The 25,041-nt window shown below is 45.4% G+C and overlaps 1 protein-coding gene across 8 annotated transcripts in view; it reads left to right on the forward strand.

Moving 5' to 3' along the window:
* The window catches only part of LOC136004199 (chromodomain Y-like protein 2), a 99,921-nt gene that overhangs the window by 29,240 nt on the left and 45,640 nt on the right, over positions 1-25,041 (forward strand). For 2 of the 8 annotated variants that reach the window (XR_010608269.1, XR_010608273.1), the window contains 2 exons: positions 21,959-22,006; positions 22,727-25,027. The exons of 1 other annotated variant lie outside the window; for it this stretch is intronic. The gene's annotated coding sequence lies outside the window, so the exon portion shown is untranslated. Of the gene's footprint in view, positions 1-751; positions 869-21,958; positions 22,007-22,376; positions 25,028-25,041 lie in introns of those variants that run through there. 5 more of the 8 variants (XR_010608275.1, XR_010608274.1, XR_010608271.1 and 2 more) reach the window with 5 other exon arrangements.

Consider the following 25,041-nt stretch of genomic DNA (forward strand, 5'->3'; position numbering starts at 1 on the left):
AAGATGTGAAATTGCTAAGCACCTGTATTATATACCTCCCAAAGTATAAAGGTGGTGACCACACTGGGAACATAAGACCGATCAGTTTCATGATCAATGATTCTATTGTATTACAAGTCATTATAATAAAGTACAATGAGACAAAAACCTTAGCCCAAGCCCCACACTTGAAAAACACCAACACAGCAAATACCGGCTGTATGTAATGTACAGCGTTCTGAACCTGTAAGAGCAAGAGGAACAGCTTTGAGAGCCAATAAATCAGCATTGTGACGAGTGACTATTAATCCGGTCAGATCTGTTGTTATCTCAACTGTGCCCCACATTGGGTGCCAAAAAGAACTGTCGTGGTTTAAACCCAACCACAAAAGCTCACTATCCTACTCAGTTGTCACACTGCATTGGTAAAACATCTGAAAGGCTGAAGCTCATGCTCCCATTGAAATCGTAAATCCTCAGCACCAATGGAAACCACAGTGTGATGAACAGCCCCCCAGAACCTAGGCTTTCACTTCTTTGTGCTCAGGTTTACCACTTTGCTGTAAAAGGGCTAAGGAAATAGTTTTCTACTTACCACACAAGAGCATGTGGTTTATTTTATGACAGTCATACCAGTAGCACTTGTGAAGCAGTGAGTCACTGAGTGGTAGTACAGTGGGGTAGTTCAAATATTTATTTATACTGTATTAAAGCTGAACCTGTGTGTGTTTTTAATGCGGAATCTTCACTTCTTGCTAAGCTTTGGGATGGATGTAAGCGTTGAACTGAAGTCCTGGCCTTGAGTTGAATCTGAATGAAGCCCATATGGTGGAGAAAAAGACTGCATGAACTGTTCTACAGAACACTAAATTAGCTAGAACTGAGCAAGGTAAAGGAGAACAAACTGCAAAGGAACATAAAAGAAAACAGCATTAATTTTTTTTTATGATTTCAAGTGCAGCTTTTATGTAAATTAGCAATTGCTTCCTGCATTTCTGGACTTGTTTTAATGTTGGTGAAAGAACCTTTAGTGATAGTCATCTTTCTGTTTTTTATCTACTGCTTACACATTTCCACATCTGTTTGGAAACTTGAGTATTTTTAACAAATTTCAGACAGTTTTACTGAAGGAACTGTGATATGTTCACATAAACACTGTTTTGCTTAGAAGTCTCTTCAAGTCCTGCTCATGATCCTATAAACTGCTTTTAAAACCTCATGGTTTAAATCCCAGGGATTCCTACTTGGATTTTACTTGCATCTCAGTAAATTGGGAATAACTCTGCTGACTTGTAGTACTGTAAAGGAAGCATAGGCAGAATCAGGTCCTTACTAGGTTGTGCTGAACTCTTCTCATAAACACACATTTCCCATACACATGACTTCAGATGGTATAAAGCTGGAGAATCCCATTGAATTCAGCAGAGAAATATTTGAGGAAGCAGTCCACAGCAGTAGAAAGCTGAGAGCCATACATGTGTCCAAAGCAGCCAGCTCTTTGTAGAGCTTAGCAAAATATTTTGTCTCCTTGAATTTAGATTTCTCATTCATCTTTTAGTCATCTGTTTATCACAGAGACTGTACAAGAACAGTTCTGCTTAACACAAACTTCATCCATGTCTCAATGGTCTTAGATTAGCAGCATGCACTAACTGTGTGTTTAAATCTCTCTTCTGATAGTAAATAAGGACAGCATTTATTTTTTACTTTGTTCATCTACAAACCAGGAAAATATCTTTTTTTTTCTAATTTTAAAGTGTGCACTATAACGTACAAAACAAATTTTGCAGTATAGTACAAATTGACAGCTGTACTTTAGTACTGAAATAAAAGTAAGCATTTATTATCAAATTCAAGTGTTGTTCTAGATAGCATTCTAACAGGTTCATGCTGAAATAAATTCTGCTGGCAAGTTTGTAGAGGGTGTGTTCAGAACTGACCACTTTTTAACATAAAGGACACCAAGAATTTGGTATGCCCTGCTTCTTGCTTTCCTTTTCTTAAATATCAACACCAAAATGCAACAATGAACTGATTTATTGTACAAAAGAAAATGGGGATATGATAAATTCAATGCATCGTTGTGCTTTAAAATAAATAGGAACCCTAGTGTTCTTTGGATTTCCACATATGTTGCATGTGGTGATTAATGCTTGTAAGTGAAAGGGTTTTAAACTATTTACAGAGGAACAGACAGACCTAAAGAGGTGTTCCCCACATTCTATAACAGTTCTTTGAAGAAATGGGTGCACACTTGTTGGACTGAAAAGAAAAAAAACTTGCTCTTCCTCAATATAAAGAACATTGTCAAGATTACATTAACCTACTGCTAAATAATGTAATAATATCTTTTTTCTTTTTTTGTGCACTTTTCTTGCACCTTTGAAAACTGTCTTGCTTTCCAAATGAAAACCTAAAATATTTTTTGCAAAATCATTACATTTAAGACTGAACAGCTATTTGCTGTGCAATCTATCAACAATAAGCCCAGGCAGAAATATGTTCTGTATCATGAACATTTCCAATATGAAAGGGTTTATATGATGTAATTGCCTACAGTGACAGGGACTACACATGTTGACCAGGAAGTCCCTTTCTGATCCCTATGTCATCTGTCAATTTTCCTTTTCCAGTCCTTTCCCAAGGGACAGTCTATACAAAAAGGCCAGTGCAAACTTCTTGTGTACGTTATTATTCCTGTTTGCTCCAAAAACCACAATGATGTGGCACTTCTTCCACAGGTATTATTTACACACATCCACTGAAATATCCTAATAAAAGAAAGTGATTTACTTTTCATCCTTAAATTTATAGTGGGAGAAGGAAATGGCTTTAACAGACCAGGGGATGTGAGCACTCTAAGTTCTGACCAGGAGGAAGCTGATATAAATAAAACAAGAGGAGACAATGGGCACGAAAATGGTATCTGTTAATAGTCAGCAACAAGGACAGATGGCATCAAGGGGAGAACCATAGCCCTTGTGTGGAACTGGAGATGTGGCACCAGGGCAGTTTGCAAAAGATCCAGAAAAGAACAACTGAGATACCAGACCAGAATTTCCATTTCAATGAGACTGAGTTTCAGAGAAAGGTAGGACTTCCAAGAAAATGGACGTAAGGTCACGAGAGATAGGAGTCTCAATGGAGGCTGTGGTAGACAGTTTTTCTGCAGGCTATCAGCCTTCATTTGATCTAAACTGGTAATAAGGCAAACTCTTTCTGCCAGAAGACCCCTTACACAAAGAGGAAATCATGTTGCATAAGGATGGAGCATGGCTTATCTTTCATATTCTTCAAAATACATGGATGCCAGGAAAGGTAACAGAGTGTACTTACACAGGTGAAATGCCCAGCGTCTAGAAGAGTTTTAGGAAAGTGAAGACACCACTTCCAGCAGTAATTTCTAATATAATTGCTGCATCACTAGTGTAAAATACAACTAAATTGCAGTGTGCTTCTGGTTTTCTATATAAACCTGGACTACTGAATCACATAGCAGAAAGCCTCTGCAGTGCTGCTGCTTGTCAGGAGAGGAGGATCAAAGATGAAGACTTGCATCCAGGAAGCAGCAGGAGTTTTTATGGCATTTATTTATCTTGTAAGTCTCCATATGTGTGTTGGAGGACACATATGCCTAAAGCAGTGGTTTGCAACCATGATAATATGAGGCTATGGGCTTTTTCCAGTGGAAATGCAAAACTCTCAGGATTTCCCTAGCAAGTTTAACACCTCCTCTGACTCTAAGATTGTAGAAAATTAAAAAAATCATATGCTTAAAAAGAGAAAAGAGGAGTACTGTACTGTGTGTAGTTCTGGTGTCCTCAAATTAAGAAGGATATGAAGCTGTTGGAATAAGTCCAGAGGAGGGCCACAAGGACGATACGGGGGCTAGAGCACTTCCCCTACAAAGACAGGCTAAGAAAGTGGGGGATTTTCAGCCTGGAGAAGAGGAACTGCATGGAGACCTCATAGCAGCCTTCCAATATATGAAGGGGAGCGACAAGGATACTGGAGAGGGACTCTTCATCAGGGAACATAGTGATAGGACAAGGGGTAATGGGCTTAATCTTAAACAGGGGAAGTTCAGGTTAGATATAAGAAGTTCTTTACTGTGAGGTTGGTGAGGCAGTGGAATGGGTTGCCCAAGGAAGTTGTGCATGCTCCATCCCTGGCAGTGTTCAAGGCCAGGTTGGACAAAGCCTTGGGTGAGATGGTCTAGGGTGAGGCATCCCTGCCCATGGCAGGGGGTTTGGAACTAGATCTTAAGGTTCTTTCCAACCCTAACCGTTCTATGATTCTATGATTCTATGAATAAAAAGCAGTGTCTTCTTGACATTAAGAGGGCATTCACTGAACATCCTGGGAAGACAGCATTTGATGTCTTGCCTGCAAATAATTTAGATGAGGAATGTCTTCCCTGTCATTCTTCTCACTGCCTATCCCTTTTGCTTTCATTTTGACCTACCAGGTAACTCCATGTCCTGGATTCAGCAGAAGCAGTCATTTTTCTCCTTCTTATTAGCTGGTGCAGTGCTGTGGTTTTGACTTTCAGCCTGGGAACAACGCTGATAACACTGATGTTTTTTGTTGTTGCTAAGTAATGTTTGCTCTACCCAAGGACTTTGTGAGTTTCATGCACTGCCAGGGAGGAGGGGAAGCCGGGAGGAAGCAGAGACAGGACACCTGACCCAAACTAGCCAAAGAGGTATTCCATACCACAGCACATCACGCCCGGTATATAAACTGAGGGCAGTTACCTGGAAGGGCTAGATCACTGCTCAGGTTGGGCTGGATATCTGTAGGTGGGTGGTGAGCAGTTGTATTTTCTTCCCTTGTTCTTTCCCTTATCAATGGAAGGGGGGCTATAGGGATGCTGGGGAGGGACTCTTCATTAGGAACTGTAGTGATAGGACAAGGGGTAATGGGTTAAAACTTAAACAGGGGAAGTTTAGATTGGATAAAAGGAAGAAGTTCTTTACTGTAAGGGTGGTGAGGAAATGGAATGGGTTGCTCAAGGAAGTTGTGAATACTCCATCCCTGGCAGCGTTCAAGGCTAGGGTGGACAAAACCTTGGGTGCAATGGTTTAGTGTGAGGTGTCCCTGCCCATGGCAGGGGTGTTTGGGACTAGATGATCTTAAGGTCCTTTCCACCCCTAACTATTCTATGATTCTATGATTATTATTATTATTATTAGTGGCAGCAGTGGTGGTTTGTTTTATACCTTAGTTACTGGACTGTTCTTATCTCAACCCGTGGGAGTTACATTCTTTCAGTTCTCCTCAACATCCCTCCATGAGTGGGGGGAGGAAGGGGGGAGTGAGCGAGCGGCTGCGTGGTTCTGGGTTGCCGGCTGGGCTTAAACCACGACAGTTCATTTTGCCTCCCAGCATGCGGCACAAAGGGTTGAGATAATGACAGATCTGACCAGAGCATGTCTAATCATACTTATTATAAGCATTCATTGTTTTGGATTAATAGTCACTCGTCACAATGCTGATTTATTGGCTCTCAAAGTTTTTGCTGTTGATTTCAAAGTTTCAGCATGTTGTACCTTACTTACAACCAGTATTTGCCATTTTAGTGTTTATCGGCTGGGGGGTCATGGGCTAAGGTTCTTGTTTCACTGTACTTTATGATAATGACTTGTAATACAGTAGACTCACTGATCATGAAACTGATCTGGCTTGTGTTCCAGGTGTGGTCTGAGACAATGGGGGGCACAAAATTACAAAATGGAAAATATAAATCTTTAGAATCAGTTTTAAGTAATGTTAAGTTTGATGACTTTGTAACAGTAGCAGTGGAAAATTACTGAAGTGCATGATACATAGAAAAAAAAAATAGAGTACAGCTAGAGAACATACTGAGAATTCTTTTACAAGATAAATTGTTATAGTTGACATAGTTTTAAGAAAAACAGTCTAGAAGAACAGGACACAGGTGTCGAGGTTTAAAACAAGTCAGCCATAAATCACACAATCGCTCTCTCGCTCCCCCCCCTTCTTGCCCTCCCCCTACATCTGGAGGGACAGAGAGGAGAATCAAAAAGAATGCAACTCCCATGGGTTGAGATAAGAACAGTTTAGTAACTAAGGTATAACACAAATCACTACTGCTACCACCAATAATAATAATGATAAGGGAAATAACAAGGGAAGAGAATACAACCGCTCACCACCAGCCAACCGATAACTCGCCCCACCCTGACTGAGCACCGACCGATACCTAGTCCAGCCCTTCAGTGCACTAGCCCATCCAGGTAACTCTCTGTTACATCCTGGGCATGACGTGCTCTGGTATGGAATACCTCTTTGGCTAGTTTGGGTCAGGTGTCCCGTCTCTGCTTCCTCCCGGCTTTCCCTTCTCCCTGGCAGAGCATGAGGCTCAGAAAGTCCTTGGTCAGACTAAACCATTTGTGTTATCAGCTCTGTTCCCAGGCCGAAAGTCAAAACACAGAGCTACACCAGCTAATAGAAGGCGAAAAAATGACAGCTACTGCTGAACAAAGGACAACAGGGATAAGGAGTATCTGGGAATGGCAGCTGTCTGAGATGGGCTACAGTTAAACCAACCAATAAGTAGGAGGACAGGAGGATTATTATGTCTCTGGTTCTAACGAACCAATTCAGCTGGTATAAGCATATACCACATGTGCTTTAAAGGTTGCCAGAAGTGATGAAGATTGTTGGAAGAAGTAAATGACCCTCAGAGACCAGCACCACAATTCTGTACGCATGCAGGGAACTTTCTGGAAAATTATGTAATCCTTATGTAGCCTCATGAATATGTTTGTATGCCCAGTGGCTATATAAGGACAGCTTGTGTAGCAATACGGGGACACACATTAGGCAGAGCTATCCCCCGTGTCTCCCAGTGCCTCAATAAAGAATACCTGCTTGGCAACTTAGAAACTTTGTTGGCAAGTTTGTTCCTGGAGTTTTCTCCGAATCAATCTGGCACCCCAGGTGGGACCCTCTCTGCTTGGCTGCAGGACCCGCTGAGGACAGGGCTCCCTAGGGCCTTTGGGAATTTTTCCTGGAGGGACCCCTTGACTCATTCAGATCACTGGGGAGCAGACAAGGACCATCTTCATAAAAGGTATTCTCTTCTTTTGTATAGTCTGTAGGGTGCAGGGGGCATCTTGCATAAAGACTAAATTGGTAATTGGGTTGGTTTGGTAAGCATACGCAAGGTTTGGAAGCCTTCCGTAAATCAAGATAGGAAATCTCGTAGGTAAAGGCATATACCCATCTGCTAGCATCCGTTTGGTATACACCCACAAGAAGCAGGGGGCTTCTTGTGGTTTGGGTCCTACAAGACGCAGGGGTGGAAAAGGTTTTAGGTCCAGTGTGCTATCAACAGCACATAAGGGATTTGATTCAGTGATGCTGGCAGCGTGGATCCCTGAATAGGTTAGTCGAATCACCCTCCGATACAGTGGGCTGTCCAGTACGGTTCCCCCAGTGGGACGCAGACAGGCTGGTTGGACACAAGGGTCTCGTCCTTCTTGGGACACTGACAGGCTGGTCAAATATAAAGGGCTCAAGGAATCACAGAATCACAGAATCCCAAGGGTTGGAAGGGACCTAAAAAGATCATCTAGTCCAACCCCCCTGCAAGAGCAGGGTAACCTACAGTACATCACACAGGAACTTGTCCAGGCGGGCCTTGAATATCTCCAGTGTAGGAGACTCCACAACCCCCCTGGGCAACCTGTTCCAGTGCTCTGTCACTCTTACAGTAAAGAAGTTCTTCCTGATGTTAACGTGGAACTTCCTATGTTCCAGTTTACACCCATTGCCCCTTGTCCTATCACTGGATATCACTGAAAAAAGCCTACCTCCATCATCCTGACACCTACCCTTTACATATTTGTAAACATTGATGAGGTCACCCCTCAGTCTCCTCTTTTGCAAGCTAAAGAGACCCAGCTCCCTCAGCCTCTCCTCATAAGGGAGATGTTCCACTCCCCTAATCATCCTTGTGGCTCTGCGCTGGACTCCTTCAAGCAATTCCCTGTCCTTCTTGAACAGAGGGGCCCAGAACTGGACGCAATATTCCAGATGCGGCCTCACCAAGGCTGAGTAGAGGGGGAGGAGAACCTCTCTTGACCTACTAACCACTCCCTTTCTAATGCACCCTAAGATGCCATTTGCCTTCTTGGCCACAAGAGCACATTGCTGGCTCATGGTCATCCTCCTATCCACCAGGACCCCCAGGTCCCTTTCCCCTTCACTACTTTCCAGCAGGTCAAGCCCCAACCTGTACTGGTACATGGGGTTGTTCTTCCCCAGATGCAAGACTCTACACTTGCCCTTGTTAAATTTCATCAAGTTTCTCCCCGCCCAACTCTCCAGCCTGTCCAGGTCTCGCTGAATGGCAGCACAGTCCTCTGGTGTGTCAGCCACTCCTCCCAGTTTTGTGTCATCAGCAAACTTGCTGAGGGTGCACTCAGTTCCCTCATCCAGGTCATTGATGAAAATATTAAACAGCACCGGTCCCAGCACCGACCCCTGGGGAACCCCCCTATTAATGTTACGATATGGTTGACTTATTTTGTGGGTTATTACAGTAATGATTTTGGTCTTGTGATTTTGGTCTTGTAATTTTGGTATTGGTGACAGGATGTTATAACTGTTATTAACTGTTGTTTGTTTGAATTTTAGTCTCTTTGTCTCAAGTATTGTAACTGTGTGGAGTGTGTCTGTGGGATCCTGTGTGTGTGTGAATGTGAGATTGATAATAGAAAATCAGCAGAGTGAAGAAATCTTGAAAAAGAGTCTTTTAGGGTGCATTTTGGCACACTGGAAAGAACTTGGAGGGTTTCCTGGGGCTCGGTAAATAAGAAAACATTGGTAAAATATGGAAACCGATGTTGGCCTTTGTATACTTTGGAAGATCAGGAAAAATGGCCTAAAAATGGAACTCTGAACTATAATACATTGTTACAATTAATGTTGTTTTGAGGCCGCAAGGAAAATGGGGTGAAGTAATGTATGCAGATATGTTTTTCACTTCAAGAAACCACGTGGAGTGACAGACTGAATGCAAAATTAATACAGCTCCACCATATCCCTTAATTTTGGCTTTGGAAAAGGACAGGGAAAAACTAAAAGTTAAGATGGAGAGATGTTGTTCAACCTGTGATATTGGGGAAAGATGTTTAAAGTTAAAAAACAGTAATCAGGAAGATGGGTTGGAAAATTATGTATCACAGGTGCCTCCAAGAGGAGCACTCTCTGCATCTGTCCTATCTGTTATTGATAAGGAGGAAGAGATTGCTGTCACTGACAAGCAGCACATTCACATTCAGAGTTAAGAAAGGGTTAAAACAGAAGTGCTCTTGCAGAGGCATGTATCTGACATTGCCCTGGGGGCGAGTGCCATGGGGTGGCTCTGGTGACTGTATTGGAACTAGACTGATGGGGACCTGGGGAATCTACCATAGCAAATCCACTGGTTAAATTAAAACTAAGGACTTGTCGTGGTTTAAACCCAGCCATGCAGCTCGTTTACTCACTCCCCCACTTCCTCCCTCTTTATTTCCTTCCCCCCTTCCCCACTCCCTGCTCCCGGAGGGATGGGGAGTAGAATGGAGAGAATGTAATTACCATGGGTTGAGGTAAGAGCAGTCCAGTAACGAAGGTATAACACAGAATCACAGAATCCCAAGGGTTGGAAGGGACCTCAAAAGATCATCTAGTCCAACCCCCCTGCAAGAGCAGGGTAACCTACAGTACATCACACAGGAACTTGTCCAGGCGGGCCTTGAATATCTCCAGTGTAGGAGACTCCACAACCCCCCTGGGCAACCTGTTCCAGTGCTCTGTCACTCTTACAGTAAAGAAGTTCTTCCTGATGTTAACGTGGAACTTCCTATGTTCCAGTTTACACCCATTGCCCCTTGTCCTATCACTGGATATCACTGAAAAAAGCCTAGCTCCATCATCCTGACACCTACCCTTTACATATTTGTAAACATTGATGAGGTCACCCCTCAGTCTCCTCTTCTCCAAGCTAAAGAGACCCAGCTCCCTCAGCCTCTCCTCATAAGGGAGATGTTCCACTCCCTTAATCATCTTTGTGGCTCTGCGCTGGACTCCTTCAAGTAATTCCCTGTCCTTCTTGAACAGAGGGGCCCAGAACTGGACGCAATATTCCAGATGCGGCCTCACCAAGGCTGAGTAGAGGGGGAGGAGAACCTCTCTTGACCTACTAACCACTCCCTTTCTAATGCACCCTAAGATGCCATTTGCCTTCTTGGCCACAAGAGCACATTGCTGGCTCATGGTCATCCTCCTATCCACCAGGACCCCCAGGTCCCTTTCCCCTTCACTACTTTCCAGCAGGTCAACCCCCAACCTGTACTGGTACATGGGGTTGTTCTTCCCCAGATGCAAGACTCTACACTTGCCCTTGTTAAATTTCATCAAGTTTCTCCCCGCCCAACTCTCCAGCCTGTCCAGGTCTCGCTGAATGGCAGCACAGTCCTCTGGTGTGTCAGCCACTCCTCCCAGTTTTGTGTCATCAGCAAACTTGCTGAGGGTGCACTCAGTTCCCTCATCCAGGTCATTGATGAAAATATTAAACAGCACCGGTCCCAGCACCGACCCCTGAGGAACTCCACTAGTCACAGACCTCCAGCTAGATTCTGCGCCATTGACCACAACTCTCTGCCTTCTTCCTTTCAACCAGTTCTCGATCCACCTCACTACTTGATCGTCAAGCCCACACTTCTTTAGCTTATCTATGAGGATGCTGTGGGAGACAGTATCAAATGCCTTACTGAAATCAAGAAAAACTACATCTACCGCTCTACCATCATCCCTCCACCTAGTCACTTCCTCATAGAAGGCTATAAGGTTGGTCATACATGACTTCCCCCTCATAAAACCATGTTGGCTGTTCTTAATGACCCCCTCATCCTTGATATGCCTAGTGATGGAGTCAAGAATAAGTTGTTCCATCATCTTTCCAGGGATGGAGGTAAGGCTGACCGGTCTATAATTACCCGGGTCCTCCTTCTTGCCCTTCTTATAGACTGGTGTGACCTTTGCCATCCGCCAATCCTCAGGCACCTCGCCCGTTTCCCACGACTTACCAAAGATGATGGAAAGTGGCCTAGCAATGACCTCCGCCAGCTCCCTCAGCACCCGTGGGTGCATTCCATCCGGACCCATCGATTTACAGATGTCCAGTTTGCATAGCTGATCCCTAACCCAATCCTCATCTACCAAAGCAAACTCCTCCTTTGTCCTGACTCCTTCTGGGGCTATAGAAATCCGGGGCCCTCGGGGAGAGTCTGCAGGAGTAAAGACAGAGGCAAAGAAGGCATTCAGCACCTCTGCCTTCTTTATATCCTCTGTCTCCAGGGTACCCACTTCGTTCAGCAGTGGGCCTATATTGCCTCTTGTGTTAGTTTTATTTGCTATGTATTTGAAGAAGCCCTTTCTATTGTCTTTAACCCGACTAGCAAGATTGAGTTCCAAGGAGGCCTTAGCTGTCCTAATTGCCTCCCTACATCCTCTAACAACTGTCCTATATTCCTCCCAAGTGGCCAGCCCCTCCTTACATAATCCATAGATTCTCCTTTTCCACTTGAGTTTGCCCAGCAGCTCCCTGTTTAACCACGCCGGTCTCCTAGATCCCTTACTTGACTTCCTACTCATTGGGACGCTCCAATCCTGAGTTTGGAAGAAGCGGTCCTTGAATGCTAACCAACTATCTTGAGCCCCTTTACCGCCTAGTACACTTTCCCATGAGACTTCCCTTAGCAGTTGACTGAAGAGGCCAAAGTTGGCCCCTCGGAAATCCAGAACTGCGGCTTTGCTAGGTATTCTATTCCTCCCACACAGGATCCTAAACTCCACCATCTCATGGTCACTGCAGCCAAGGCTGCCATTGACCGTCACCACTTCGACCAAACCCTCCTTGTTGGCGAGTACTAAATCTAGCAGCGCTGCTCTCCTAGTTGGTACGTCCACCATTTGCATTAAGAAATTATCATCAATGCACTCGAGGAACCTCCTAGACTGTGAATGACTGGCTGTGTGAGTCTTCCAGCAAATATCGGGGTAGTTAAAGTCCCCCACGACGACTAAGGCATGTAGTCGCGAGGCTACTTCCAGTTGCCTGTAGAAAGCCTCATCAACTCCTTCGTCCTGATCAGGAGGTCTGTAATAGACCCCCACAACTGTATCACCCGTGCCAGTCTGTCCCTTAATTCGTACCCACAGACATTCCACTTGCTCCTCATCCGACCCCGGACAGAACTCAATACATTCTAGTTGCTCTCTCACGTAAAGAGCAACTCCACCACCTCGCTTCGCTGACCTATCTTTCCTAAAAAGGACATAGCCAACCATGACCACATTCCAGTCATGTGAACTGTCCCACCATGTCTCTGTAATTGCCACTAGATCATAACCTTTAGCCCGCACACAGACTTCTAACTCCTCCTGTTTATTCCCCATGCTGCGTGCATTGGTGTACAGGCATTTCAGGGAGCCAGTCCTAGTACCCTTTTTCCCCTGCGGGACAGGGTCTAAAAAGCTATCCTTTCCCACAAGTGAAACAAGAGATTGATAGTCCTCCTTAGCCCGCCATCCTTCAATCCCTAGCATGTTCCTCTTGGGCTTGTCCCCAACAGGCCCAGTTAAATCCCCTCCCCCCTTCCTAACTAGTTTAAAGCCCTGTCAATAAGCCCTGATAACTCCTGCCCCAAAACCCTTTTTCTTCTCTGGGACTGGTGTATCCCGCCTGTCCCATACAGCAGCCCGTGACTGAAAAACCCAAACCCCTGCCTTTGGCACCAGTCACGTAGCCATACATTAACCTGCAGAGTCTTCTTATATATCCCTTCACCCTCGCTTGCAACAGGTATGGAGGCAAACACCACTTGTGCTCCAGATCCTTTAACCAGCCGTCCCAGGGCCCTGTAGTCTCTCTTCATTGCCCTTACGTTCCTCGTAATAATTTCGTCACTGCCAACCTGAAAAACCAGCAGTGGGTAGTAGTCAGACGGCTGCACCAGTTCAGAGAGTTTGTTTTTAACATCTCTAATCCGAGCCCCAGGCAGGCAGCAGACCTCCCTGTGGGGTGGATCTGGTCGACAAATGGGCCCTTCTGTTCCCCTCAGAAGGGAGTCACCCACCACAATTACTCTTCTTTTCTTCTTGGTTGGGGAAGTTCTGAGGCATGTGGGTGAGTGAGTAGCCCTGGGTGACTCACTAGATAGATTTGCCTCACCATCTCCATTCACCTGGCCCTGAATTTCCAAGACCTCGTACCTGTTATTCAAGGGCACTTGGGAGGGAGGAAGGGATTGTGAGGGTTTTCGCTTACCTCTCTGAGGAGGAACCTCCTTCCATCCATCCTTGTCCATTAAGCTCTCTCCTTCTGTCTGATGGTAGGACGGAAGGGGATCCATAGCTTGTTGAACCACTTCCCTCTGCCCTTGCCTTAGGGTGTGGTTCCACCAATCTATTTCACTTTCACACTCTCTAATGGCTCTCAACCTTTCTACCTCCTCCCTCAGTTCAGCCACCTGCCTGAGCAGGTCATTTATTTGCTCACAGCGAACACAAGCAGTGTCACTGGCTCCCTCCAATACAAGTGCCAGGCTCAGGCATTCGCTGCAGCCAGAGACCTGCACAGCTGCATGTCTGCAGGAAGGCTCAGTCTGGATACCCACATTAGTACTCACTACAGCTTTCGATCGTGTTGTAACCATGATCTATCTGGTCAATCAATCCGTCTACGTCTCTCAGCACTCCTTCCCCCTCCTGTACTCCAGGCGAGTCCTCTCGATGAGGCGGTTGGAACACTCCCCTGCCCACTCCCCTGCCCGCTCGCCTGCCCGCGCGAACTGCCGTGCGAACTGCCGCGCAAACTGCCTCGACGCTCTCTGTTTGCCGGCTCTGCCGCGCAAACTGCCTCGACGCTCTCTGTTTGCTGGCTCTGTTCGCCGCACAAATCACTACTGCTACCACCAGTGAAAATAATGATAAGAGAAAATAACAAGGGAAGAGAATACGATACCACCCGCCAAATGAGTCCAACCTGACCCCCAGAAGTGAGCCTGTCCCTTCCGGGTAACCCCAGTTACCTCTCTGGGCATGACGTGCTGTGGTATGGAATACCTCTTTGGCTAGCTTGGGTCAGGTGTCCTGTCTCTGCTTCCTCCCAGCCTCCCCTCCTCCCTGGCAGAGAATGAGTCTCAGAAAGTCCTTGGTCAGAGTAAACATTACTTAGCAACAACTAAAACCATGGGTGTTATCAGCTCTGTTCCCAGGCTGAAAGTCAAAACACAGCTCTGCACCAGCCACCCAGGAGAAAAACTGACTGCTACTGCTAAACCCAGGACAGTATCCACCCCTTATTCCATACCATTCATGTCATGCTCAGATCCCACATTTTCAGTACACCATCGCTCTTACATATATATACATCCACATACACGCAGACAGAGAGAAAGAGATCATTTCTTAGTGCATGGAACAATCCTGTTGTCCATTCGGTTCATGATGTCAGGTTCCATCCCTTGTAGCAGTCTTTCAGGGCAGGAAAGGCTGTGTGCAGTGCTGGATCGTTGCCTGCTGATGCTGATTGATCCTTCACTGCAGAACTCGTCTGGTTCTATCAAAGTTCATTCTCTGTTGGGATGATGGTTGGAGGGAAGTCAGGGCCAGTTGCTGGTGACCTGAAGACATCTAGTTGATGGGCTATAAAAGTATTACACAGCAGGCAACAGCATACAATTAAGTTCATTGGCTGTTTTCCCCTAAAATCAAATCCCCTTGAGGTACACATCGGACTTCCCCATCTTCCCACGTTACCCACCAAGTATATCCGGGTCCCTGAGCAAAAGCAATCCCACGAGTGGGTTTGCCTTTACCTGAAGCAGGAATAACCCAGACTGTCTTCCCCAGCAAATTCTTCATGTGCACCACAGGAACTTTATCCCCCTCTACAATATGTAAAAGTTCTGACTGGGCTGGGCCAGCCCTGTTGGCAGATCCTCTGGTGTTGACCAACCAGGTGGCCTTTGGTAAGTGTGTATCCCAATGCTTGAAAGTTCCCCCACCCATTGCTCTCAGTGTGGTTTTTAACAGCCCATTGTACCGTTCGATTTTCCCAGAGGCTGGTGCATGGTAGGGGATGTGATATACCCACTCAATGCCATGCTCTTTGGCCCAAGTGTCTATAAGGTTGTTCCGGAAATGAGTCCCATTGTCTGACTCAATTCCCTCTGGGGTGCCGTGTCACCACAAAATCTGTTTCTCAAGGCCCAGGATAGTGTTCCAGGCAGTGGCGTGGGGCACAGCATATGATTCCAGCCACCCGGTGGTTGCTTCCACCATGGTAAGCACATGGTGCTTGCCTTGGCAGGTTGGTGGGAGTGTGATATAGTCAATCTGCCAGGCCTCCCCATATTTATACTTCAGCCATCATCCTCCATACCAGAGAGGCTTTAAGCATTTGACTTGTTTAATTGCAGTACATGTTTCACACTCATGAATAACCTGGGCAATAGTGTCTATTGTTAAGTCCACCCCTCAGTCACGGGCCCATCTATATGTTGCACCTCTGCCCTGATGGCCTGAAGTGTCATGGGCCCACCGGGCCAAAAATAATTCACCCTTATGTTGCCAATCTAAGCCCATCTGAGCCACATCAATCTCAGCAGCTTTATCCACTTGTTGGTTGTTCTGGTGCTCCTCAGTGGCCTGACTCTTGGGTACAGGGGCATCTACATGGCATACCTTCACCACCAGGTTCTGCACCATGGCATCAATATCTTGCAACAGTGCAGCAGCCCAGGTAGGTTTACCTCTCCATTGCCAGTTGATCTGCTTCAATTGCTGCAACCACCCCCCCCCCCCCCCAGGACATTTGACACCATCCGTGAGTCAGTACAGATATAAAGTACTGGCCGCTTTTCTCATTCAGCAATGTCCAGGGCCAGCTGGATGGCTTTCACCTCAGCAAACTGATTCGATTCACCCTCTCTTCAGCAGTTTCTGCAGCTTGTCATTGAGGACTCCATACAGCTGCCTTCCATCTCCGATGCTTTCCCACAATACGGTAGGACCCATCCATAAACAAGTGTCGTGGTTTAAACCAAGTCAGCCATAAATCACGCAGTCGCTCTCTCACTCCCCCCCCTTCTTGCCCTCCCCTTACTCCCGAAGGGACGGAGAGGAGAATCAAAAAGAATGCAACTCCCATAGGTTGAGAAAAGAACAGTTTAGTAACTAGTGTTTCCACCCCTGTGGCAGTCAGTTCCAAGTGAGCTGGACCCATTTAAAAGCAAACTGTGGCCTGCACTCTGCTGCCAAAGGAATTGAGAAAAATGCATTGGCAATATCAATCGTGGCATACCACTTGGCTGCCTTTGACTCCAGTTCATGTTGAATTTCTAGCATGTCCAGTATGGCAGCACTCAATGGTGGTGTGACTTCATTCAGGCCACGATAGTCTACTGTTAGTCTCCACTCTCCATTAGAATTTCGCACTGGCCATATGGGGCTATTAAAGGGTGAACGTGTCCTGCTGATCACTCCCTGACACTTCAGTCTACGGATCAGCTTATGGATGGGAATCAGGAAGTCTCGGTTGGTGCAATATTGCCGCCGATGCACTGTTGTGGTCACAATTGGCACTTGTTGTTCTTCAACCTTCATCAACCCCACAACAGAACAATCCTCTGAGAGACCAGGCAAGGTGGACAGCTGCTCAATTTCCTCTGTCTCCAAATCAGCAATACCAAAATCCCATCGGTACCCTTTTGGGTCTTTGAAGTACCCTCTCCTGAGGTAGTCTATACCAAGGATGCATGGAGCCTCTGGACCAGTCACAATGGGGTGCTTTTTCCACTTCCTCCCAGTCAGGCTGGTTTCAGCCTCCAGTACAGTCAACTCTTGGGATCCTGCTGTTACTCCAGTAATATAAATGGGTTTCACCCCTTGATAGCTGCATGGCATCAGGGTACACTGTGCACCGGTATCTCCTAGAGTCTTACTCTTCTGTGGGACTGATGTGCCAGGCCATCTGACCCACACAGTCCAGTAAATCAGATTGTCCCCTACCTCCACCTGGTTGGAGGCAGGGCCCCTCTAATAGTCATCACAACATTGGTCACTTAAGTCGTGTTAAAGGGATTATTCTTCGTTATCACAGGAGCTGGAGTAAAATCAGCTCTTCCACTCCATCTGGGGGCCTGCTCACCAGAGACTGAAGCCGCAGCTCTCATGGGATGATCAGTCTTGGCCCTTACTATCCACTTCAATTCACTCACAGAATCACAGAATCACAGAATCCCAAGGGTTGGAAGGGACCTCAAAAGATCATCTAGTCCAACCCCCCCGCAAGAGCAGGGTAACCTACAGTACATCACACAGGAACTTGTCCAGGCGGACCTTGAATATCTCCAGTGTAGGAGACTCCACAACCCCCCTGGGCAACCTGTTCCAGTGCTCTGTCACTCTTACAGTAAAGAAGTTCTTCCTGATGTTAACGTGGAACTTCCTATGTTCCAGTTTACACCCATTGCCCCTTGTCCTATCACTGGATATCACTGAAAAAAAGCCTAGCTCCATCATCCTGACACCTACCCTTTACATATTTGTAAACATTGATGAGGTCACCCCTCAGTCTCCTCTTCTCCAAGCTAAAGAGACCCAGCTCCCTCAGCCTCTCCTCATAAGGGAGATGTTCCACTCCCTTAATCATCTTTGTGGCTCTGCGCTGGACTCCTTCAAGCAATTCCCTGTCCTTCTTGAACAGAGGGGCCCAGAACTGGACGCAATATTCCAGATGCGGCCTTACCAAGGCTGAGTAGAGGGGGAGGAGAACCTCTCTTGACATACTAACCACACCCTTTCTAATGCACCCTAAGATGCCATTTGCCTTCTTGGCCGCAAGAGCACATTGCTGGCTCATGGTCATCCTCCTATCCACCAGGACCCCCAGGTCCCTTTCCCCTTCGCTACTTTCCAGCAGGTCAACCCCCAACCTGTACTGGTACATGGGGTTGTTCTTCCCCAGATGCAAGACTCTACCCGTTCCTCCAAAGATGAAGTAGGTTTTCCATCCCACTTCCTCATGTCTTCTCCGTGATCCCGCAGGTAAAACCATAGGGTGGCCCCGTTATTCAGCTTGATGTGATAGATCATCTCTACGATGGCTGATTCCCTCAGAGACTGGATGCCTTTGTCTAAAGTAGTCCACTTGGCCGAACGACTCATAACATCGTCCTTATATGGAAACCTTTCTTTCACAGCTGCCAAGAGCCGCCTCCAAAGACTGAAGGACGTTTTCTCTCTTGCAATTGCTTTGTCAATTCCCCCTTCTCTAGCAAGTGATCCCGGCTGCTTGGCTTCCCTACCTTCTAGTTCGTGACCATCGGCCCCATTATCCCAGCATTGGAACAACCAGGTGATGATGTGCTCCCCTGGTTGATGGATAAATTCTTTTTGCATATTCCGTAGCTCAGTTGAGGTCCGAGATCGAGAAGTTATCTCTTCTTCCTCTTCTTCGTCATGTGATGATGACTCCTGATCAAATGCTGGACTGGATAGTGAATACATTGTTTCTTCATCTTGCTTCACCCTTCTTGCCTCTTTTTGCTTTTTCTCTTGCTTACAGGGGCAACTGATATTGGTATGAATTGGTCCTCTGGTTTAGCTGCAGTGATTATCACTGTGGTTTGAGTAGCAATTGTACTTATCGCTGAGGGTGGTGTAGCTGCTGTGCTTGGAGCTGGGGTAGCTGTGCTGACTGTTGCTTTGCCCTCAGATCCAGGGACAATTTTTTCCATTTGAAGGTGCTGGATAGTGTTGAACAAGCCCCTGTAAGCATAAGCCAAGCCCCTGCACGTTGCCATGATTTGTCAGTCTCTGGCATGGCCAGAATGACCACACCTCATTTAAGTGTTTTACTAATTTTTCCTGGTTTTGTACTTGTTCAGTGGTGAAATTCCAAAGTACTGGAGGGGCCCACTGACCTAGATACTTGCCCATAGTATCCCACACACCCTGCCACTCATGGCTGTCCAGCCTCGGGGAAAATCTCTTGGTCCTCCTATATCGTCGTTTAACCCCAGACAAGGCCCAAACCTGACTCTGCTTAACTCTTGAAATCAGACGAAATGATCGTGGGCAAAACACACTCTGTATGAGTGCCAACATGGTGATCCCCATCACAATAAGCAAAAAGGTCTCAACAGTATTAAAAGGCCAATAAAAACCTTCAAAACTCTCAAATGATGCTGTAAACGGTCTGGTGGGGGAGGGTGGAGTCGGGATGGGAGGGTGAAAGAATGTCTCCTTCACAGGCTGACCACCCGAGAAGGAGAAAAATTATGTGTAATTGTTAAGCACTTTTATTATATACCTCCCAAAGTATAAAGGTGGTGACCACACTGGGAACAAAAGCCAGATCAGTTTCATGATCAATGGTTCTATTGTATTACAAGTCATTATCATAAAGTACAATCAGACAAGAACCTTAGCCCAAGTCCCACACTTGAAAAACACTACCACAGCAAATACTGGCTCTAAGTAAGGTACGATATACTGAAACTGTGAGATCAAGAGGAACAACTTTGAGAGCCAATAAATCAGCATTGTGAAGTGTGAATATTAATCTAAAACAATGAATGCCTATCAAAAATAAAATTAGACACACTCCGGTCAGATCTGTTGCTATCTCAACCCCTTGTGCCGCAAGTTGGGTGCCAAAATGAACTGTCGTGGTTTAAACCCAGCCACTCAGATCGTTCAATCACTCCCTCCCCAAAGAGAGCCCATGCCCTTCCGGGTAACTCCCAGTTACCTCCCTGGGCATGACGTGCTGTGGTATGTAATACCTCTTTGGCTAGCTTAGGTCAGGTGTCCTGTCTCTGCTTCCTCCCGGCCTCCCCTCTTCCCTGGCAGAGCATGAGGCTCAGAAAGTCCTTGGTCAGAGTAAATACTACTTAGCAACAGCTAAAACCATGGGTGTTATCAGCTCTGTTCCCAGGCTGAAAGACAAAACACAGCGCTTCATCAGGCACCAAGAAGGAGAAAAACTGACTGCTACTGCTAAACCCAGGACAGGACTAGAGTAAATAAAGTGGAATTTTCTTGGATACAGGAGCAACTTATTCTTTGTTAAATCAGAGAGAAAAGAATATGCTACAGTTGTGGGAGTGACTGGCTACCAAGAAAAAGAGAAAAAAAAAGAAAAATAGATGAATTCTTTCTGAAACTCTTCAAGTACAAATTGGGAAAACAAATAGGAATATATAATCATAGAATCATAGAATCATAGAATAGTTAGGGTAGGAAAGGACCTTAAGATCATCTAGTTCCAACCCCCCTGCCATGGGCAGGGACACCTCACACTAAACCATCCCACCCAAGGCCTCGTCCAACTTGGCCTTGAACACTGCCAGGGATAGAGCACTCACAACCTCCCTGAGCAATCCATTCCAGTGCCAAACCACCCTAACAGGAAATAATTTCCTCCTTATATCCAATCTAAACTTCACCTATTTAAGTTTTAACCCATTACCCCTTGTCCTGTCACTACAGTCCCTGACGAAGAGTCCCTCCCCAGAAGCCCTATAGTCCCCCTTCAGGTAATGGAAGGCTGCTATGAGGTCTCCACGCAGCCTTCTCTTCTCCAGGCTGAACAGCCCTAACTTTCTCAGCCTGTCTTCATACGGGAGGTGCTCCAGTCCCCTGATCATCCTCGTGGCCCTCCTCTGGACTTGTTCCAACAGTTCCATGTCCTTTTTATGTTGAGGACACCAGAACTGCACACAATACTCCAGGTGAGGTCTCACAAGAGCAGAGTAGAGGGGCAGGATCACCTCCTTCGACCTGCTGGTCACGCTCCTTTTGATGCAGCCCAGGATACGGTTGGCTTTCTGGGGTGCAACTGCACACTGAAGCCGGCTCATGTTCATTTTCTCATCAACCAGCACCCCCAAGTCCTTCTCTGCAGGGCTGCTCTGAATCTCTTCTCTGCCCAACCTGTAGCTGTGCCTGGGATTGCTCCGACCCAGGTGTAGGACCTTGCACTTGTCATGGTTAAACTTCATGAGGTTGGCATCAGCCCATCTCACAAGCGTGTCAAGGTCCCTCTGGATGGCATCCCTTCCCTCCAGCGTATGAACCGAACCGCACAGCTTGGTGTTATGGGCAAACCTCCTTAGGGCACAGTGAATCCCATTGTCCATGTCAGCGATGAAGATGTTAAACAAAAACAAGTCTGGTCCCAACACCGATCCCTGAGGGACACCACTCGTTACTGGTCTCCAGCTGGACATTGAGCCATTGATCACAACTGTTTGTGTGCGGCCATCCAGCCAGTTCTTTATCCACTGAGTGGTCCATCTATCAAATTGATGTCTCTCCAATTTAGAGACAAGGATGTCATGTGGGACAGTGCCGAACGCTTTGCACAAGTCCAGGAAGATGACATCAACTGCTCTGCCCCTGTCCATCAGTTCCACAGCGCCATCATAGAAGGCCACCAAATTGGTCAGGCAGGATTTCCCCTTAGTGAAGCCATGCTGGCTGTCCCCAAGCACCTTGTTGCTTTTCATGTGCCTAAGCATGCCTTCCAGGAGAATCTGCTCCAAGATTTTGCCAGACACAGAGGTTTGACTGACTGGTCTGTATTTCCCTGGATCATCCATTGTCCCCTTCCTGAAAATGGGGGTTATATTTCCCTTTTTCCAGTCGTCGGGAGCTTCACCTGACTGCCATGATTTTTCAAATATGATGGCCAGTTGCTTAGCAACTTCATTCGCCATCTCCTTCAGGACCCGCAGCTGCATTTCATTAGGTCCCATGTACTTGTGTGTGATTGGGTTTTTAAGATGATCTCGAACCAGATCCTCTCCTACAGTGGGCCCAAGGTCTTCATTCTCACATTGTTAAAATCAATCAATTAATTGCAGTACTGAGTTTATCTTTAATTCAACAGAAAAGCAAAAAGGAGGACCTCACTGAAATAGAGGAAGAACTTAATCAGGTATATCTGGGAGTATGGGCATCTGAAATTCTAGGTAAGGCGAAAAATGCTTTGCCTGTTAAAGTGGAAATAAAAAGGGGGGGCCTGCCCAATTAGAATGAAACAATATCTCTTAAAATTAGAAGATCATGGGGAATCAAAAAATCATTGATAAATTTTAAAATATAGGTTATTAATTGAATGTGAATTGCAGTATAATATTCCTATCTGGACAGTAAAGAAATATGATGGGAAAAGTTGCTGATTAGTTCTAGATCTCAGGGCAATCAACAAAATTGCAGAGGTTATTTGTCCAGTAGTAGCTAATTCATACGATTTATTGACTAAATTGAATACTAATCAGAAATGGTTTGCCATCTTGTATTTAAAGGATGCTTTCTTTTGCTTACCATTGGCCAAAGAAAGCCAAAATTTATTTTGCTTTCGAATGGGAAAATCCTGACACAGGAAGGGAAACTCAGTTAACTTGGATGGTATTACCTAAAGAATTTAAGAACAGTACAGCAATTTTTGGAAATCAATTAGCACAAGAACTAGAATCATGGAAGCCACCTACTCAGATGGGGACTCTGTTACAATATGTGGATGACCTCTTAATTGCTACAGAAACAAAGGAAGAATGTATCCAGCAAACGGTGGTACTGAATTTTCTGGGACTGAATGGTTATCAGGTATCCAAACAAAAGGCACAACTAATACAAACCTGAGTTTCCTACCTAGGATATGAAATAAGAGGAGGACAGAGAGAACTTGGAGCTGCTAGAAAAGAAGCCATTTGTCAGACTCCATGACCATCGACCGTCAAGGAGCTCCGGACATTCCTGGGAATGACTGGATGGTGCAGACTTTGGATCCATTATTATGGTGTTCTGGTAAGACCACTATATGAACTGTTGAAAGGAAACCCTCCCTCTTTAGAATGGACTGATACGGCAGACGGGGCTTTTAGAAATTTAAAAACAGAGCTAATGAGAGCTGCAGCTCTTTGACTTCCGGATGTGACTAAATCTTTTAGGCTATATTCCTGTGAAGAACATGGAATAGCTTTGGGGGTCCTTGCTCAAAAACTAGAACCCTATAGAAGGGCAGTGGAGTATTTTTCAAAACAGCTGAATGAAGCGAGGAAAGGATGGCATGGATGCCTAAGGGCCGTGGCCGCAGTCATCATAAATATTGAAGATGCTCGCAAATTCACCTTGGGACAGAAGATTACTGTGCTAGTGTCCCATGTGGTATCAGCAGTCCTGGAACAGAAAGGAGCCCACCGGTTATCTCCTTCATGTTTTTTAAAATACCAGGCCACCCTTGTGGAACAGGATGATATAGAAATTGTGGTCACTAACGTTGTGAATCCAGCATCCTTTTTGCAGGAACTATCAACAGAACCACTAACACACGACTGCTTGGCCACCATAGAGACTGTGTATTCGAGCCGATCAGACTTGAAAGAAAAACCTCTGGAAGATGCTGATTCTTGGTTTACTGATGGTAGTAGCTTCATGAAAAATGGTGAACGAAAGGCAGGATATGCCGTTACCACCACTTCACAGGTAATAGAAGCTAAACCTTCACGCGCGAACACCTCTGCCCAGAAGGCAGAAATAATAGCGTTAACGAGAGCCCTGGAATTGGCTAAAGATAAAAGGATAAATATTTAGACTGATTCTAAATGCGCATTTGGTGTGGTCCATGCACATGGTGCTATCTGTAAAGAACAAGGACTTTTGAACACACAAGGGAAACAGATTAAACATGCTACAGAAATTCTACAAGTACTGGAAGCTGTTCAGCTACCTGAAGAAGTAGCTATTACGTACTGTAAAGGACATCAACAAGGTGAGTCTGATCAGGAAACTGGAAATAATTGGGCCAATTTCAAAGTCAAACGAGCAGCTGAACAATCTGAAATCATATCCTTAATTCGTGACAGCAAACTAACAATTGAAAAATCTAAACCTAGGTATTCAAAAGAGGACAGAAAATTGATTGAGGATCTAAAAGGACAGGAAAACAAAGAGGGTTGGGTTCAGATACCTGACGGATTAATTGTTATCCCCTATAACCAACTCTGGAAGTTAATTCAGGAGGAACATAATAAAACTCATTGGGGTAGCAACTCTTTATATAAATATTTAGACAAACAAATTGTAAGAAGGAATCTATACACCACAGTTCAATTAGTGACAAAACAATGTCAGCTATGTCTTAAGAACAATCCTAAGACTGAAAATAGAAATCAAATTGGGACAATTGAGAGAGGAAGTTATCCAGGACAGCAGTGGCAAATAGATTTTTCTGAATTACCAAGAAAAGGGGGTTATCGATATTTATTGGTGTTAATGGATACTTTTTCAGGCTGGCCAGAAGCATTCCCTTGTAGGAGAAATAATGCAAGACAAGTGATTAAAACATTATTAAATGCAATAATACCTGCCCGCCTGGACAAGTTCCTGTGTGATGTACTGTAGGTTACCCTGCTCTTGCAGGGGGGTTGGACTAGATGATCTTTTTAGGTCCCTTCCAACCCTTGGGATTCTGTGATTCTGTGATTCTGTTTTGTATTAACAGCGGCAATTTCTTCCGACCGGGGTTCACACTTTAGTGCAAAATTGTTACAAGAAATTAGAAAAAAATTAGAAATTGGTTGGCAACTCCATGTTCCATTCAGGCCTCAGGCCAGTGGGCAAGTAGAAAAGATGAACCATCTGATTAAACAACAGATTAGTAAAATATGTCAGGAAACAAATTTATATTGGTACCAGGGTTTACCACTGACTCTATTAAGAATTCGAACTAAACCTCGGTCAAAAGAAGAGGTTAGTCCATTTGAGGTTTTATATGGAAGACCATATCAGTCCCAGTTTAAAGGAGAAAGTTTTCAGGAAGTGGGGGAAGGCTATCTGTGACAGTTTTTGATCAATCTGGGAAAACAATTGGAGGAGATAAATAAGAGAATAGTAGGGACAAGAGCAAGAGGTTTGGATTATCCGATTCACCCTTTCAGATCTGGAGACTGGGTTTATGTTAAGAATTTT

The sequence above is a fragment of the Lathamus discolor genome, chromosome W, assembly GCF_037157495.1.
Source record: "Lathamus discolor isolate bLatDis1 chromosome W, bLatDis1.hap1, whole genome shotgun sequence".
Lineage (NCBI taxonomy): Eukaryota > Metazoa > Chordata > Aves > Psittaciformes > Psittacidae > Lathamus > Lathamus discolor.